This window comes from Saccopteryx bilineata, chromosome 4 (genome assembly GCF_036850765.1).
Source record: "Saccopteryx bilineata isolate mSacBil1 chromosome 4, mSacBil1_pri_phased_curated, whole genome shotgun sequence".
NCBI lineage: Eukaryota > Metazoa > Chordata > Mammalia > Chiroptera > Emballonuridae > Saccopteryx > Saccopteryx bilineata.
The window spans coordinates 198,565,284-198,583,073 of NC_089493.1; the positions used below are offsets into that span (position 1 = coordinate 198,565,284).

Below are 17,790 nucleotides of genomic sequence, written 5' to 3' on the forward strand. Positions count from 1 at the left end.
AAAGTCGGGGTTCCCCTGCTGAGGCCCACGTAGCACACGGTATCTCCGTCCACCCTACAGCTTCATGAAAACGCAGCCCCACCCCCCAGAGTCCCCGCCTGCCACGGGCCACCCCCTCCCACCTGGCCTGGGACCCTAGGGCGCCCCCTCCCTTCCAGCCCGCAGCTCCGGGCTGCGGAGTTAATTAGCAACCCAAACACTTAATGGTCTGTTATGCTTCCACTGGGCATCTTTTTAAATTAAAAAACATGATGAACGGCATCGTTGGAGGGAGAAATCACTTTGCAATGGGTCCCTGCTCCGGCGCTGGCAGGGGTGACGGGGGGGGGGGGGGGGGGGGGGGGGGGGGGGGGGAGGTGGTGGCTGGCCGCCAGGGACGAGGGACAGCGCCTGACCCTCTCCAGGAACACCTGTGCGCCCCTGCCTGCCGGAAGCGCGTCACCAAAGCCAGGCGGGGGGGGGGGGGTCTCGGCGACCGAAGGACAGCTGCCACCCTTCCCCATCCCACCCTCACACCCTGGCAGCAGGAAGTTCTATCTTTAGTCTGACCTGGATCTCTCCAGTTGTCTTGAGGGATGGCCGGCTGGAGACCAGAAGCAGAGATCTGCCTGTTCAGCACATCCTGGTAGAACCCTGACCTCCCAGAGTCCCCACCTGTGTTGAGGGGGAGCCCGTCTCTCCTCTCGTGTCCCCTGCTCACGCGGACGCGGTGACCGCGGCCAAACCCCCTCGCCCATCAAGCCTTTGCACGACGATGCCCGGGTCCTGTTTTTCACGTCCCCGTCGCTGCGGTTACTTAATCAGAACGTTATTTCCTGGCCGCTATTAATTGTATTAAAGAGTTTGGCCATGGTTTTTCGGGTGGAGGTTATAAATTAGCAATTAGCCCTCAAATGTTACATTAATAAAGGGAAATAAAATGCCAGGCCAAGTCCAGTCTGGGAGCACGAGGGTCCCCTGGCAGGTCGGGGCAGAGTGCACCCTGACCGCGCACTGTGGGGTGTGTCTGGGAGGCCGCCACCATGCCGGGGGACGGGCCACTGTGGCCAGGAAGCTCCGAGGCCAGGCGGAGGGCAGTCCCCTTGGCCAACTAGGTGTTTCCACATCCACAGTGGACACAGCGCTCCAGCCTGTGTGTTCCAGAGAGTTCCATCATGACCCAGGGATCCTGACCGAACACAGCCTGCCGGCTGGCCCAGACTCTCCTGGGCTCCAGACGCACGGCCTGGTACTATTCCACCACCACGGCGGGCAGTGCCACAGACCCCCCCAGGGCACCTGTCAGAGGCGGCTGCCCTGGGGCACTGGCATTCCGGGGCGCCTGACCACAGCACACCCCCTCCTGTAGCCCGGTCAGCACCTGTCCGTGGCTCCCAGCTGGCCTCTCAGGATGGGGGCCCCTGGAGGGGAAGCCAGCCCCCCCTGGCCCCCTCCAGGCTGGGACCACCAGTGCTAGTGAAGGCGCATGTCATCTAAGCAATGCCTTTCCACCCCCATGGCTCCCACAGCCCCCAACACCAGACCCCACCCACCTCTAGCCGCTTCACGGTTTGAATTCCGACACTTTAACACCCAATCCATCTGGAAACCCAAGTGTGAAGAGAGACCAGAATGGATTTCTGACCCCCAAGTAGGCAACATAATGTCCTGACACGAACATCCAATAACCTAGTCCCTCCTGCTGACCAGTTCCTCCTCCTCCTCCTCCTCCTGCAACCCCACGTGGCTCCTCTGTGTCCTCAACTGAGTCCAGGTCTTCCACGGGCTGACCAGGCTCTGCCGGCCACTCGGCCCAGCCCGTGAGGCAATGACCGGATTGTGCTGCATGCATTTGCTCTAAGGTGCTACCCCCACGGCCCCCCACCCCACCCCACCCTCCCCCTGCTCCTGGACTGAAGAGGTGGGACTCCCGTCCCTGTCAGCAGAATCAGTCTGGACTGAAATGCCTGCCCGCCCAGCGGGCAGCCTGACCCCACGTCCTACCCAAGCAGGGAGAGATGTGTCTGCACTGTGGCAACCTCAGTCCAGACACCCGGGAAGGAGGTGCCACGTGTCCCAGTTTCCCTGGCGTGGTCTCCACGCCCGCCCGCTGTCCCGGGGGATAGAGACACCTTCCCCCTCGTGTCTGTCTCCCTGATGCGTGGCCCCCCAGGGGGGCTGTGCGGGGAGCCCTCCCCTCGCTCCTTGAGGCTCCGTGACACCGCCGTCACCCTCTCCACACGCCATCACCCTCTCCACACGCCCTCCCCAATGAACAGCTGCTTCCCCCGGCTCCTCAGACGCGCCGCCCTGCGTTCGCCCACCACGGGACTCCAGGAGACATCAGGGTCCACCCTCGTCTGCCGCGACCTCGCTCAGTAACACCGGGTTCTCCACGATGACCCTGCGCTGCTTCTCTCGCGAGTTTATTCATGGGAATTCCCGGGGCTCTTTCTGTGGCCATCGTGAGTGGGGACCGTTTGTTTCATTATGTTTCCCGACGCCTCGTTGCTGGTACCGATGAAAATTATCGGGGTGTGTGTGTGTGTGTGTGTGTGTGTGTGTGTGTTTTCTATCTGGCTCGGGGTCCTCTAAGGTCGGAGATCGAACTGTCTTCTCAGCGGGTGCCTCTTGGGTTTCTCAGGTCTTGTACCCAATACGGCCACCAATCATCACACCCCTTTTCTGTTTCGTGTCTTATGGTGGCGTCCACAATCTCTAGACAGCGGGAAGGGCCCTGTGGAGGGTCCCGTTTATACAGAAGTCTTTTTCAATAGGGATCGTTAAAATCCCATCACTTGGAGAACGATGCCGACCGTCAGACCGAGACGGCCTCTTCTCTGCGCTACAGAAGTTTCTTCCCCGCTCTATTTTTAGCAAGTGACTTTAGAATCAGAAGGCGGGCGCTGGGCGTCACCACATGCCTGTCATTTATTAACACGGCCGCGGCGGAGGACCCGCGGACGCCACGCGCCACGTTAATAGATTTCTCTGATTATTAAGCCACCTTTGAACACTTTCCATAAATCCTACATAATCGTGGCAGATAATCTAATATTTGTGAAATTGGATTTGCTTGTGCCTGATTGAGGGTTTTTGACCCAGCGTTCCCGAGACACCCGTGTGGGGGCTCTGAGCTGTCTCTGCAGTTTGGGGAGGGGAGGGCCGAGGCTCAGGACACGGGGTCTGGGGTTTGGCCTCGGGGAAGGCTGGTGGCCTGGAAGAGCCCAGCGGCTTCGAGCTGCGTGGGAGTCGGGCCTGCTGCCTGCTGGGCGGCCTTTCCGTGGTGCTCTGGGGCACTTCTCTGAGACTCAGTTTCCCTCCCACGGGGCCCTCAGGGAGGAAAACGGGAGGCTGTGTGAGCGCCCGGCGAAGAAGGTTCAGGGCGGGCGGTGCCGCCCGGAACACGGCTTGCAGCCCGGGAATTGCTCTGCGTTCCTGAGCCCTCGTCTCTCCCTTCTGGGGAACGGACGGCCGTCTTCCCTCGCGGCACCCCCCCCTGCCCCGGGGTGTTGATGCAGAACCTGTGCTCAGCTGTGGCTCTGGCTGTCGTGAGGATTTGGGCGGCAGAGGGGCAGGGGTCTGAGCAGAGCCCAGGAGATGCAAACGGCCCAGGGAGCCTGGGAGCTGGGGTGGTGGCGTCTGCCCGGGGTTGGGGGGCGCGGGCTGGGCCCCAGCTGAGAAGGGCCAGTGCCCGGGGTTGGGGGGCGCGGGCTGGGCCCCGGCTGGGAAGGGCCAGTGCCCGGGGTTGGGGGGCGCGGGCTGGACCCCGGCTGAGAAGGGCCAGTGCCACCCGCAGCCGCCTGTCTGCTCGCCCGGGCCAGCTCTGTAAACCCTCCTCAGAGTCCATAAAAAAAATCAATCTAATAACACGGCAAACATTAATTATAGCTGAAAGGCCAAAATGGGATTGATCTGGAAGAGACTGCCCTCCCATTAGTCACCGAGACACTCTGGGAGAGGACAGCAGGCCAGTGTGGTGGCTGGGGGCACACGGAGCCAATGGGGTGGGGGGGTCTCCCATTCTCACCCCTGCTCCGCGCTCCAAGGTGAGTGAGCCTGCTGTCCCACATGGGGCTGGGGGCAGGGGGCAGGAACCCCTGGGGCCTGGGGCCAGCCCAGCCTCTGAGGCCCACAAAGGAGCAGAGGGTGGAGGTTCGTCCTGTCGGTGGGGGTGCGGGGGCTGAAGGGGCTTGACCAGGCCCCCGGGCCCTGCACACACGGTGGCCAGAGGCCCCTCCACGCGCTCTGTCCCAGGGCTAGACTCGGCTGGAGCCTCCATGCAGACGGGATCGGGAAGGGATGGAGCTGGCCCGCTAAATGAGGATGTGATCAGCGGCTGGGGACCCGGACTAGGGCCGCCAGGACGTCCCCAGGGGACCCTCGGCCCTGCTGACCGCTCCCAGGCTGGGCCCCCTCCACCCCTCGCATGAACAAGAGCAAAGGGAGGGTTCAGCCCCAGTCACTTGGCCCTTGGAAAGTCTGACTAAGGAGATCCCCCTACCAAAATAAAAGACCTCATCTCCATCCTGTCCAGCTGCCACCCCAGGAGGACCAGGCTGCGTGCCTCAGCGACTCAGATGACAGGGCACCTTGGCTGGTGGCCCTGGGGACTCACCCCCCCACACACACACACCTCAGTCCTGAAACCTGTGGCCACAACCCTCTTCCCACATTCGTTCCTTCACTCGTCAGTCAGTCCCTGGGGACCTGCTGCTGAGCGTCTGCGCAACCAGAGCAGGACAAGGTCACTGTCCTTGTGGACCGGAGAGGCCGAAGCAGAGCACGGACGGTGGGACCACACGCCCCGAACCCGACCTCGGACCTGCAGCCGCGCGCCCCGGGGCTAGTGGCCGATCTCCCGAATGACCCCGGTGACTAAGCACATGACTCACGACAAAAACCAACTGCAGTTCTCGGCTCAAGCAATGTGTCACCCCCAGAGGGACACGAGAGGTGTTGTAAGAACATGCAGAAGGTGTCCCGTGGGTCAGGGGACCCCTGAGGCAGGGGCATCCCAGCCGGCCAGAGGGCTCGTGACTGCTAACAAGTGTGGCCAGGTCCGTGGCCCCTGTGAGTTGGGACCACTCTGTCCTCTCCGCCCACTGGTCTGTGCTCAGGAGAGGGCGGGAGATGCCAGGGACCCTCGGCAGCAACCCCCCACCCCAATCGCTGCGGCCAGGGGTCCGGAGAGCCCTGGGGCGGGGCGGCCGGAGAGCCCCAGGCGCTGCCTAGGGGGAGGAACCTGGGTCTGAGCAGGAGCTTGGAGACCCGGGACCTGGGAGCCCTGTGCACACTGTCCACACTGCCGCCCGTGCGGGGCTCCCAGGCCCCAGGTCTCCGAGCGCCAAGGTCAGTGGGCGTGGCAGGGAAGTCCCACGGCTGAGGCTATGCGCCCTCGGCTTGAGGTGGACGCTCCCCCCAGAGGCCCCTGGTGCCACTGGGTCCCGGGGGGACACAGTGGGACACTTCTGGGGAAGCTGTGTGTGTGACTGTGTGCCGCTGGGTGTGTGACCGGTGTGATGGTCCCAAGACTCTGCCCGAGGTCACGGGTCTGCACGCCCCTCACCGCTGACACCGCACACGCCCGTCACGCACATGTCACACACACGTCACACACACGGGTGGCGGGTCGGGTGCTGGGAGCCGCCCCACGGAGAACGGCTCCTGTCCTGACCCGACTCCCCTCTCCAGCTGTGCCCATCAGTAGGAGGACATCTCCCCCGTGTGGTTCACACAGCCCCCCCCCCCCGGGCCCCCACCGCCTGCCAGCCGCCTCTCCAGGTCCCGGTCCCTCTGTCCCTGTGTCACCTGCGAGGCCACACCCCACCTGCAGCCCACACTCACCATCACCATCGCCATCACCTGGGCGGGAGCTGCTTCCCTCTGGCCCCTCTCCTCTCCTCGCCCCCCACCCTCCCCCGCCATGCCACAGTGTCACCAGCCCACTTCCTGGGCTCACTGTCGCCTGGACACGGTGCCGGCCCCAGTGGCCAGCCAGGTGTTGGAGTGCCCAGGGGCCTTGCCCTGCTCCCTAGTCCTGCAGGCGAGTAATGTGTGCAAGGACTGGGCCTCCCGCAGGGGCTGTGCCACTGTCCCCTGAGCTCACGGTGGGAGCCAGCAGTGCGGTGACAGCAGGTGGAGAGACACAGGACAGCTGCTCACAGGTCCAGGGTACACACGGGCTCTGGGGTCGGCGGCTGTCCCCACCTGCTTCTCACTGAGCTGGACAAACCCTGAGAGCTGGACACACAGGGAAGGACGGTGCCAGTCAGGACCAGAGTCCCAGCGCCCCCTCCAGCTGCAGTGACAGTGACAGCCACCTCAGGGACGCACACGCCAAAACCATGCAGAAGGGTCAGCAGAGAAGCGTGGCTCCATGTCACCGTGGGGAACAGAAAGGCAGGAGCAAGTTCCAACAGAGAGGTGTGGCCACCTGAGAAGGGGCCGGGCTGGCGTAACGGGCACACAGCAGGTGGCACCGAGGAGGTGACGAGCAGCTCTGCCCAGCACGGTTCAGCCCACGTCCGCTCGAGGGAGACAGTGAAGGCCCACACTCACACAGGGCCTACTGTGCGCCAGGCCCTGTTCTAAGAGCTTCCCGTCTGCTGACATGTCACCTATTTGTGCTTCTGTGACCCAGGCAGTTGGGCCCCAGGGTCCCTGCACATAACCAGGCATCCAGGAGCCGGCAGGTCAGGGCGGGTGGGCCCGACGGTGACCGGAGGCAAAGCCAGGCTGTCTGAGGAAAGACAGGAGGGAATGGGGTGTCTGGCGAGGGAAGGGGCCTGGGGCACCCCAGGACTTGCTGAGCCCTATGGGTGGACATAGCATGTGACCCTGTCACCCCCAACCCTGGGGAGCACTCAAGCCGGCGGCTGCCAGGGCGCACGAGGCAGCCTTGCTGGAGGGGCCGTGAGGGATGCCCCAGGACGCAGACGGCGGGGCTGAGAAGTCCACCGTGAGGAGGCCACAGCACGTGGGCAAGCCACGGCACGAGGGGCCACGGCACAAGAGGGGCCACGGCACGAGAAGCCACGGCACGAGAGGCCACGGCACGAGAGGACACAACACATGAGGGGCCACGGCACGAGGGGCCACGGCACGAGAGGCCACAGCACGAGAGGACACAACACATGAGGGGCCACGGCACGAGAGGACACGACACATGAGGGGCCACGGCACGAGGGGCCACGGCACAAGAGGGGCCACGGCACAAGGGGCCATGGCACGAGAGGGGTCATGGCATGTGGGAGCCCACGCAGCAGTGAAAAGGCGTGCATGTGCCCACGGCACCATGCCGCTCGCTAGTGCACCCTGACGTCACCACACCACCACCCACGGGTCCCACAGACAGAGCAAAAGTGTGACAGAGACTGGGAACAACTGTCACAAAGTCCGGCAAAGGGCTCACCCACGGTGGGGAAGCAAAGTGGAGAAACCCTGGGGGTGGGGGGTGGGGATGCCTACAGCAGAACGCCACACGTGTTCGGGTAGGGTGGCCCGCTGTACGTCACACGCACTTGACAATTAGACATTTAGAAAGAAAAGGGGGCGGGATCTGAGAGGGTTCCCGGGAGGCTTCGGGGAGACGTGAACACAGGCCTTCGCACCCCGCCAGGGGCCGGCCGATCACAGGCGGCGCGTGAGGGTAGGTTTTCGTTGGAAGGGACAGCTTTCAGGTGTTCACGGTATTATTCTTCGTGCCGTTGGCTGCACTTAATATTTCATAATTAGTGAAATATTTATTAGAGGTCTCTTCAATATTTGAGGCCTCTTAAATATTTTACAGTAAGTGTTCCGATGTTTTGAGAAGGGATAGGCAGCCGTGCGGGGCTGAGCTCCCTGTTGGCAGAAGTGTGCAAGGGGAGGCAGGGTGTGTGAGAAAGCACCCCCCGCACAGGCTGGGGGAGGGCAGACTAAAGCAGGGGTGCCTAAACCAGGACACGCGTCGGAAACACTCGTGAGCTTTTATTTTTAGAAACAGACTTCTGGGACCCAACGCTCGTCCAGCTTCCCCGGGCCCAGGGCCGGGCCAGACACCTGTGTTTGGCTGACAGCACTCCCCCACACCCTCCAGCCTCCACTTTGTTTTCTGTGACCCTGAGGACCAGAATCGGACCCCAAGGCTGGGGACCAAAAGGCAGCCACTGGGGGAACGCAGGAATGTGCCCAGGGCTGACCCCCAGGGCTGCCGGCCAAGGGCTTTGACAGTGAGAAGGCAAAGGCTCCCCCTGCACAGACGGAAACACTGAGGACCAGACGGGGGGAGGGCGGGTCTCGGGATCACAGGGGCCAGGACGGAGGAACACAGGCACCCAGGCCTCCTCGTGTCCTGTCCTGTCCTGTCCGGGGCGGCTTCCCCGGGTCCTGGGCGTCAGCTGCCACTCTGATCAGCAGAGCCGAGATGAGTGCCGCAGGCATCACAGACGTCCCGCCCTCACAGGACCCCTGCCCCTCTGCCCCGAGCCTCTCCAGGCCGCACACCGAGGAGACATCTGACCCACTGAACTGGGCGAGCCCGGCGTGTGCGTGACCTGGTGACATCAAACGGGCCCCGCGAGGGGACGGATCCTCATCTCACAAGCTGACAGCGCTGCCAGTCAGTCCGGCCTCTCGTCGTGCCCTTGACGAGGACGGTAAAGCACCTAGCATGTGCCAGGCCCCACGCCAGGGCCGGGCGGGGACAGAGGCGGCTGCCTCAAGGCCCAGAGAGGGAAAGGTACTTTCTCTAGGTCACACAGCGAAGTGGCAGCAGAAATCCCTGCCCCCCCCCCACCCCATGACTGTGTCCCTCCCGCCCCTTCCCCACTCCCTGAGTGGGTGCAGGAGCAGAGGGGTGAGCATCTGTCACAGACTGAGCTGCCACAGGCTAGACGGTGGCCTCGGGTGTGTCACTCAATCTGTGTCAGTTTCCTCACCGGAGCGCCAGCAGCTGCCCCAGGACGGAGAGAACCAGCCAGGGCGGAGCCAGCTCACCGTTACAGCGAGTCTGTCTGGACAGGTGCTGACCTGCCGTCCTAATACTTAATGAGCAGGAATGTGGAGAAGCAGATTCGCTGTGACAGGGGTCTTGTTTACAGACGAGGAAACTGGGGCACCACAAGCTAGGGGCATGTCCAGGGACAGCGAGGCGGGGGGCCTCTGATGCTTTGGAACCGGAGGGGCCGGGCAGGCAGCCCAGGACTACAGCCACAGCTCGGGCACACCCGGGGGCTGGACCAGGGGACTTGGGGAGCCGGAGGCCTCTGGGGAAACTGAGGCAGGTGGAGGACGCGTGGCCCAAGCTGGGGACTTTGGCCCCCAGGGCTGGTCCCACCGTCCTCTTCCCCACAGAGGTGAGGGGCGGGGGTCCTCGGCTCTGTCCAGGCTGGACCCGGGCGCGGGGACCCGGGCCTCCTCGTGGTGAGGAGGAGGGTGTGGGACCCAGCTGACAAGGACAGCTGTCTGCCCGGGAGAGGAGCCCGGGGCCCATGAGGGGTGAGGGTGCAGGAGCCGCCTCCCCGGAGGTCTGCTCCTCGCCACTGCTGTGCGGGTCACCTGCCACCGAAGACGAGTCCTCGGCCCTCTTGTGACGCCACAGATGTGCCCGTCATTCTGGGAAGGACCAGGGACGGAGCCCCTGTAGATGCAGCTCCTCCCCCCCCCCCCGCTGACCCCTGGGGGACAGCGCAGCCACCCTGCCACGGCTCCACATGGTGCGTCCTGCCCACCCACTCCGGACAGACAGACGCTCTTTCTAACAAACAGTCCCCACTGCATGCTGGATGCTGGGCACACTGGATGCCGAGGACCCCCGGGGCCCCACCCTTGTGAACTCCCATCTGCTGGGGGAGCCGGGCTTCAACCAGCACCAGTGAGACTCACAGACAGGCAGCTGAGGGAGGAGGAGGGAGGGGGAGGGAGGGGGAAGAGGGAGGGAGGGGGAGGGGGAGGGGGAGGGAGGGGGAGGGGAGGGAGGGAGGGGGAGGGAGGGGGAGGGGAGGGGAGGGAGGGAAGAGGAGGGAGGGGGAGGGAGGGGGGAGGGGGGAGGGAGGGGGAGGGAGAGAGGGAGAGAGGGGGAGGGAGGGGGGAGGGAAGGAGAGCAGGGACCTGACCTCGTCTGGAGGGTCCCGGTCTAGTCTAACGATCCCTGAGGAGGTGGCATTTCTGCAGAGACAGGGAGAACTCTGCCCCACACGGGCAGCTGGTGAGCACAGGACAGAAGCCGGGACAGCGTCTATGAGGGACGAGGAGGCTGAGGCAGGGGGGACCTGGAGGGTGGGGAGTGGGTGGCGTGGAAGGGGCCTGGTGGGGCCCACCTGTTGGGAGCTTGGATCTGAGCTCAGGGCCCCCACTGAGGACTCAGGAGCTAGCTGACGGGCAGCGGGAGCCAAGGGGGGTTCATTCAGGGGGCATGACCCGCTGTCATGGACTGAGAAGGGAGAGGAAGCTGCTGCCATCGCTGAGTGACAGGTGACCGTGTCTGGTCTGGACAGTGAAGGGAGAGGGAGAGAGGTGACAGAGCCAGCCGGCTCTCCCAGGGGACACTGATGACATGCACCTGGAACACAGATGTCCGCAACAGCCCCCAGACGCGCCCCCAGAGGGGACGGACAGCAGGCTGCAGTGCGTCCACACCACGGCCCTCGAGCCGCAGGGGAGGAGAGAGGCCAGTGACCTGACCACGGGGGGGGGAGGAATGTCACAACACGGCGACAGAGCCGTCCACACCGAGCTCCAGCACGGGCACAACCCCGGGGGAGGGGGACAGGCGCTGACGGGGAGCCCGGGCTGGTCCTGCTGGGGACTGAGCTCCGGTCAGAGCGGAGGAGAGGGGGGTCTGGGGAGCCCGGGATGGTCCTGCCGGGGACTGAGCTCCGGTCAGAGCGGAGGAGAGGGGGGTCTGGGGAGCCCGGGCTGGTCCTGCTGGGGACTGAGCTCCGGTCAGAGCGGAGGAGAGGGGGGTCTGGGGAGCCCGGGCTGGTCCTGCTGGGGACTGAGCTCCGGTCAGAGCGGAGGAGAGGGGGGTCTGGGGAGCCCGGGCTGGTCCTGCTGGGGACTGAGCTCCGGTCAGAGCGGAGGAGAGGGGGGTCTGGGGAGCCCGGGCTGGTCCTGCTGGGGACTGAGCTCCGGTCAGAGCGGAGGAGAGGGGGGTCTGGGGAGGCAGGGCGGGGCCGTGACCCGAGGAGAGGGGGGTCTGGGGAGGCAGGGCGGGGCTGTGACCCGTCAGAGCGGTCCGAGGTCTGCCCGGTGCACAGGTGCCACTGACAGAGGACAAGGCTTGTGCACATGCCACCTCGGGGCCAGGCTGGGGACGTTCCCGTGTCCAGGGCGAGGCCTCCTGGAGCAGCCTGGCCAGCCCAGCGCCTTCGGCCTCCATTCAGGGAGCAGTGGGGCTGAGGACTCCAGGGTGAGGCGGTCCCTGGGTGCCTGCTGCAGGCAAGACGCCCAACCTCTCCCCGCTCTGTTTCCTGGGGCGGTCACCTCAGCAGCACCGCTCACTCAGGGTTCCTGCCCAAGACGAGCCCTTGCCAGAAAGGGCCCACACACAGTAGGTGCTCTGCAAACAGCCCTCCCTCCCTCCCTCCCTCCCTCTCTCCCTCCCTCCCGCTCCCCTCTGGAGCTCTGGGCACCTCCCTCCCTATCAAACCAACTCGAGGGAAATCAACTGTCACTCTGCTGGTTTCCTGCCGGCTCCACCCACGTTCCGCCACCTTCCCCACCTGCCTCAGATCCTGCTCTTCTCACAACCCCGTGGCGGCCGGCCCGCCCACGGTCAACCTGGCCTTGGCACCGCGCCCCCCCCCCACGCCCTGGGCTGCAGCTGGGCCGTGAGTCACTGGGCTGAGCAAGGGCGGAGGGGGCACGCACAGGGCGCTGCAGTCGAGCAGACACCTGCCTCACATGTACGTTTGCACAGGTGCAGAATGGGGCTCCGTGGGGGGGGCAGAGGAGGGCGCCCCATCGGTGCCCCCGTCCACTTATCAGAGAGCCCACGAGTGGCTGCCTCACCTCCGTCACGCAGGCAGAGAACAGAGAGGTGGAGCGATCTGCCCCGGAGTGCCCAGCTGGTCAGCGAGGGAACCCACTGCTGGGGCCTGGGGCGGGTCCCCTGCACTGTTGCCAAGGAGAGGGGTCGGGAGAGACAGGAGGGAGCTCAGGCTGGAAGGCAAAGCTTGTGGCAGGAACGGGCATTGTGGGGCGGGGCAGGAGGCCTGACTCAGGACCCTGGCCAGAAGGTGAAGGAGTCCCCAGGGAGCCAGGGAGAGGGAGAAAGAGAGGGAGAGAGAGGGAGGGAGAGAGGGAGAGAGAGGGAGAGAGAGAGAGAGGGGAGAGAGAGGGAAAGGGAGGGAGGGAGAAGGAGGGAGAGAGAGAGAGGAGGGAGAGAGAGGGAGAGGGAGGGAGAGAGAGAGAGGGGGGAGAGAGAGGGAGAGGGAGAGGAGGAGGAAGAGAGAGGGAGAGAGAGGGAGAGGGAGGGAGAGAGAGGGAGAGAGAGAGGGAGGGAGAGAGAGGGAGGGAGAGAGAGGGAGGGAGAGAGAGGGAGGGAGAGAGGGAGAGGAAGAGAGGGGGAGAGAGAGAGAGGGAGAGAGGGAGGGAGAGAGAGGGGGAGGGAGAGAGAGAGAGGGAGAGGGAGGAGCACCCGTGGCCCTGACCCTTTTCCTGCTAATTAAGCCCAGGAACCAGGGGATACGTGTTCCATGCGGAGATCAAGCGGCGAATAAAGATCCAGGAGCAGAAAGGAAGCCCCTACCATCCGAGCCTGTCCGACCAGTGGAGACGAGAATGCCCAGGAGGGGCTCTGGGAAGCAGGGAAGGGGTCCGGGCCCCAGCGCGCCCCCGAGGGCTGTGGCAAGGGGAGGGGCCGCTCCTCCACCCAGGTCAGCTCGGGACAGGCTAACTGGACACTTGAACCCGGACCCCCTGCAGGTGGTGAGGGCAGCCTGGGTCCACAGGGAGGGGAAGTGTGGACAGAGGCCGGGACCACCCTTGGGCTGCTGTGCCCGCTGTGGACAGCAGGAGCCAGGTGCGGTGGACACGGAGGACCCAGGCGTCCTCCAGGGGCCAGGACTCATCTCACAAACGCCAGCAGGTGACCTTGCGACCGTCACAGGAGCAAGAGGTCTGGGAAACACTGGTCCCAAGTGACCACATCGCAAGTAGATGAACTGTTTATTAAGAACCCACCACAGAGCAGGCTCGGGTACCCACTGTTACCTTTCCTAGTAACAAGAAAGACTTAGGCAGCCCTACCCCCCTTCACGAACCCCCCTTTCCTGCTGAGTGAGATGCAGATACAATGGCTGGAGGTACAGCAGCCATCCTGAGGCCGTGAGGACAAATCCTAGGGCTGGCACAGGGGGAAGCTATGGGGAAGCTATAGGGAAGCTGGGTCACTGCCACCTTCCTTAGGCTGTGCACCCCCCCTTCACTGCCCTCTCTACACCAGAAAAAGGAATCTCCCCCCACCCCGCCCCACCCCCGGTGGGGTTCAACCACATCACTATCATCAGATCTCTGTCTTTAACGCAAGCCCAATGCAACCCCTCGCTGATGCAGCATAAAATAATGCTGAATAATTTCAATAGAAAGTTACTCCCAGCTTAATTATTTTCCGCGCTTCTCATTACATCGGCGAGAAAGCCTCCAATCGGGGCTGGTGAGACTTTGAACACCTACCTCTCTCTGTCCACTCGCCGCTCTCCGTTTTTAATAAAGCGGCATCGGGCCTTGGGCTCCGAGCCTCCCCCGGGTCCCGGCATCCAACTAGAATTTAATAACACTGTTTTGTTTCCACCGAACTTATTTTTATGATTATGAATTCTATTTATGGCAAAGGAGGCTTGTTTTCCATTTGTAGTACGCCATAAAACTTCCCTCTTAAATAAATGTATTTAAGTTGTTTTTTCTGTTTTGTTTTTTTTTTAACTAAATTTACTTAGAGATAAATGGACAGAGCGCAGAGGGAACTCGGGGACATGTGGGCGGCTACCGGCCAGCTCTGCACTCGGGCTGCTCACGGCCCCGGGCACAGGGAGGGAGGGAGGCCGGGCAGGCGAAGGGCTGCCCTCCGATGCCCGCTGGGGGACCGAGTCTCCACCGTCTGACCAGCCGGGGGGCGAGAGGTGGACGGCTGGTCCCCCGGCACGGCGAGGGGATCTCCGGAGGGTGAAGCCTCAGAGACGTGGGCCGTGGACACTCGGGAAATGATCCGTGAGCAGAAGCTCGGAGCCGCCCTGGTAACCAAGACACTAACTCAAAGTCGTGGTTCCTTCCAGTCGGCCGGCGTGGGGCCCGACTTCAAAAGCCGGCCTCCGGGAGCCAGAGTGACCTTTTCCTAATTAGCTCAGGCTGTTTGCTCCGTTGCCGCCAGCTGATCTCCGGACGGCAGCGCTAACTCCAGCCGCTGCCGCCTGTCACCATCGGGCAGATAAATAACTCCGCTCTTCGCTCCTTGGAGAGGTGGGGGGAGGGAGGCAGGGCCCAGTGCCCGGGAACAGGGTAGTGACAGTTCACCGGGTGGCCTTGGGCAAGTCACCAGGGAGTCACCCCAGCTCTGCAGGGGGAAAGCAGGGTAGTGACGGTTTACCGGGTGGCCTTGGGCAAGTCACCAGGGAGTCACCCCAGCTCTGCAGGGGGAAAGCAGGGTAGTGACAGTTCACCGGGTGGCCTTGGGCAAGTCACCAGGGAGTCACCCCAGCTCTGCAGGGGGAAAGCAGGGTAGTGACAGTTCACCGGGTGGCCTTGGGCAAGTCACCAGGGAGTCACCCCAGCTCTGCAGGGGGAAAGCAGGGTAGTGACGGTTACCCGGGTGGCCTTGGGCAAGTCACCAGGGAGTCACCCCAGCTCTGCAGGGGAAAAGCAGCACCCCGTTCTCAGAGAAGGAAACCGAGGCCTGGGAGGAGGGGACGTACAGAGGGACCCCGGGGTCTCGCTCGGCCAGCTCCCAGACCCTTCCCCCCAACACCTCCCACTGCAGCCACCGGCCACAGCAGCTCTGTCCCTGGTGCTGAACACAGTGCCGGCCAAAGGCTGGGCCGCACCCGGCAGGTCACCTGGGGTCAGCAGAACCGAGAGGACGTTCGTCTGGACCTTTACTCATTGTTTCAATAAAAGCAGCTTCCAGGGATGAGGATCCAGGACCAAGACCTGGGGGGAGGGTGAGAGCTGAGAAAGTTCAACTCCACGAACGAAGGACCAACGTCCTGTCTGGAAACTCGCGCCCAGCCCCCAGCTTCCTGAAGACCTGGCGTGACGCGGGCGCCTCTCCGCCGGAGCCACGGGAGCCTCGCCATCTGCTTTGCCACCTGCCTTCCCAGGTCCACTGGGCTGAGAAACGTCTCCCTCCATTCACCCAGCAACCATCCATTCAGTGTCTGCCCCCGCCCCCACCCCCACCCCCACCAGGCTCGGGAGGCTGGGTGGAGAGGGACGGAGCGCGGAGCCTGGGTGAGTGAGCAGGAAGGGGGAGATGCCCGGCTGGCCCGTGAGGGGCGACGGGTCAGGGCTGAGGCCCGACGGGGTCCTGTCCTCCTAGGTGCAGCCAGGTGAGCCTGAGCTTGACAAGGGCTAGGGAGGCCAGGGGGAAAGGGGGGAAGGGGGGAGGGGGAAAGGGGGGGAGGGGGAAAGGGGGGAAGAGAAGGGAAGGGAAGGGCGAGCTGGCACGTATCTAAGTGATGAATCAGAACAGGTCTGCCAGGCACCTGTTTCAGGCCTAGGATGGGACACACCCACCACTCTTTACTGAGCAACTACTACATGCCAAGAAATATGCACACATGCGCACACGCACACACACGCACACACACGGATGCTCGCCTTATGCGAGAGGCTATTTCCAATTTACAGATAAAAAACAGGAAGTCAGAGGTGGTCAGTGACTTGCCCAGAACTCTGAAAATCAGCGGGGGGGGGGGGGGTGTCTGTTCCACACCTAAGTTGCTCCAGAGCCAGACAGACTTCGGGGAGAGGGTGTTCGGGGCAAAGGCACGGGGTGGGGGGAGCACAGGGCCGTCTCCAGGAGTCTCTGCCAAAGCCCAGCTCTGCCTGCCTGCCTGTCTGGCACCCTCACGGCCATGACAATGGCCTCAGGTCAGCATGGCCGAGTCCACCCAGCCTGGCCCTAATTGTCCATGCTCCACGGCTGCCCTGGGCCTCTGGGATGGCCTGTCCACCAGCACTGTCACAACCACTCCTGTGCGGGTCTCCGTTTCGATGCCCGTGGGAGTCTGAGGTCAAAGTTGATGTCCACCCTAGACGTCAATGACAACCTCTCAATAAATCCATGGAGAAGGTTCTTGGGGACCCACTCAGGTTTCAGACAGGGAAAGAAACGGGCAGATGCTGGTCACTGTCACACAGAACGGGTGGCACGAATGGGTCAGAACTCAGCTTCCCCACCCCAGACTTCCTCAGTTATGTGAGCTGAAGGCACAGGGGCTGGGGCGTCCTCACACCCGCCCCTCTTTCTGGGCTTGGAGCTCGCCCTGGGACAGGGTCCGCAGCACGGCCGCGCCAGGCCTGACCCACGGCAGGCGCTCGACAGAATAATCCCCCTGCCTGGCCCCTCCCCAGCCTCTGAGCTGACCCTCGCCCACGCCCCTGCCACCAGGCCTCTGCTCCCTCTGCCCTGTGACCCCACCGTGGCCTTCTCTCCTCCTCAGGCCTCCCTTCTGGACCACCTTCTAGAAGCATCCCTCTCAAGCCCCAGAAACACCTGGGGAGCCATCTAACCACCAGCAGAGAAACGCAAGCCTCTGCAGGTCCACAGATGCCCAGCGCATCCTAAATGGCAGAGCGCCTAAGGATGACGGACACTCTAAATCAACCCGAGCTATAGAAGTCCTTCATGGCTGAAGACACCAGGCAAGAAGTCTACCACAAAAAAACCCCGTCCTAAAATCCAGACCCTCAATGCACTGTGTCACTTACCAATGACACCTCCTGCTGGTCAGGTGAGGTATTACCACCCAGCTCTAACGCAAGAAAATCCCTGAAGAACAGCACCTCCTGCTGGCCATGTGAGGTATTACAACCCAGCTCTAACGCAAGAAAGCCCCCTGGAGAAGGGCACCTCCTGCTGGTCAGGTGAGGTATTACCACCCAGCTCTAACACACACACACACACACACACACACACACACACACACACACGGAAGCCCCTGGAGAATGGCACCTGCGGAAGCCAACTGCAGAGCCTGCATTCCGGACCCACACGAAGTACACCAGGCCCCGAGTTAGCCCAGCACAGGAGGCAGAGGGCATCACTGCAGTCTGAACGTGTCAGAGGGGAAATAACTGGTCCAGCCACTGTCCAGCAGGAGGTGAGACATCAGCAGAGACAGCACCGCTGAGACCCTGGGACACCTGGTGTGCCACTAGGGATGTGGCTCCAACCCCCCCCCCATCCCATCCCATCCATTTAGGAATTCAGTGCAGCATTTTAGATCATTTTTTTCCACATGAGAACCTGTCTTTAGACATGTGAGTCGACACTAACACGTGCCGTGTCGTCCGTGTATGCAGGGCCGAATCTGTTCCCACAGAGTGGTGGAAGGTGGAACCACAGAGCAGCCTGACTCATCACAGAGGACACTGGACAGGCCTGTGCATGACCACCTCCTCCTCAGACCACTCCAGGGCCCCCAGACCTTCAAGCCCCTCTTGCCCCCTCCTGAGGCAGCCTATCTACCCTCTACCCACTCTCTGCTGGGTGGGTCGCTCCTCTGAACAGGAGTCCATCGCTGAGGGATGCTTGTTCTGCAGAGCAGCTGAACCTGGCCCCTCGCCTTCCATGCCTGTCCCATGACCCTGGCTCACCTGCCCCCGGCC

General features: G+C 63.1%; 1 protein-coding gene across 2 annotated transcripts in view; it reads right to left on the reverse strand.

Moving 5' to 3' along the window:
- Window positions 1–17,790, reverse strand: part of ELFN1 (extracellular leucine rich repeat and fibronectin type III domain containing 1) — a 59,620-nt gene that overhangs the window by 8,801 nt on the left and 33,029 nt on the right. The gene's annotated exons all lie outside the window — the stretch shown is intronic.